Source organism: Marmota marmota, unplaced genomic scaffold (assembly GCF_001458135.2).
Source record: "Marmota marmota marmota unplaced genomic scaffold, marMar, whole genome shotgun sequence".
NCBI classification, from domain to species: Eukaryota; Metazoa; Chordata; class Mammalia; order Rodentia; family Sciuridae; genus Marmota; species Marmota marmota.
In genome coordinates, this window is record NW_026000138.1 from 505927 (window position 1) to 507201 (window position 1275).

Below are 1275 nucleotides of genomic sequence, written 5' to 3' on the forward strand. Positions count from 1 at the left end.
CCCCCCCCCCCTTGGGGCTGCAGACGCTGCCCCCACGCCCGCGGGGCTATTCTGTCTTATGTTTTGGTCTAGTGTCTCCCTGGTCCGGGGCCACCACCCTCTGTGGCCTCACCTGGCCGGTCCCTGGTCTGTGGGGAGACGGAGCAGCCCCACCCAGCCTCCTTGGGCTCGGGCTCCAGCATGCAGGTGGGGCCTACGGGCCATCTTGTCACATTGTCACTTATCCGAGAAGCGTCTGTGGCAGGCCTGGCCCTGTGTGTCCTTCAGTGGGGGACTGAACTCCACCCCTGAGCCGCATCCCAGCCCTAGTGTATCTTAGAGACGGGGCCTCATTCAGTTGCAGAGGCTGACTTTGAACTCACGATCCTCTTGCTCCTGAGCCGCTGGGATTACAGGCGTGGCCACCGTGCCCGGCTGTCACCCAGTCTCTAGATTTGTTCTCAGAACCCGTGTTTGGGGTCCCCTCGGGTGGGGGCTGAGGTCGGGAGGGCTCTGCCTGGCTGCTGCGGGGCGGGCCCACAGGGCCATGCGAGGGTCCAGGCCTGTAAGGGGCCCCCTTGCAGCCCCGTTGGCTGCCCTGGAAGGCTGAGTCCACTGTCCCCCTGTCCCCCCCTCCTGGTCATTTGAGCACCACCAGGAGGACTCTCCACTTTCCTGGGTAGAGGCCTCGTCACTGGCACGTCTGACTTGCCCTCACCTCTGCTAGGACAGAAGGGGACAGGACCCTGGGAGCAGCCCATGTCCCGGGGACCCTGCCCCGCGTTCCCTGTGTGACCATCATGCTTCTGAATGTCCTTCTGGGGTTGAAATCTTTGCCACCACCTTGGTCCCTAACCCAGCCAATGACTTCACCCTGGCCTCAGTGAGGATGGGCTCTGGGTCACCTGCAGGCCCCTTGGCGGTCCCCTGGGACCCAGGCTGTCTGAGGACCTCCTTCCTGCCACAGAGCCCTGTGATGTGACCCTGGTCTCCCTCCCCGGACTCCCTCTTCTACTTGGAGTTTTATGTGGAAGGGAGGCGCTGTGCCTCTGTGACCTGGGGTCCCCGGGGCCAGGCCATCACCGCGATCCGTCACTGCGATCTGTCACCGCAAACGCACTGTTGTTGGTTGGGCTGTCCCTCCAGGCACCATGGGGCTGCCTGTCCCAGAGCCCTCTGCACGCCCCATGATGTCCCCCAGCATTGGGCCTCAGGGACTTGCCCTCCTCTGTCTTACTCCGGCCCTGCCCTCATCAAGGGCACCGGCCAACGGCCTCCCCCGGAGGCCACGACCTC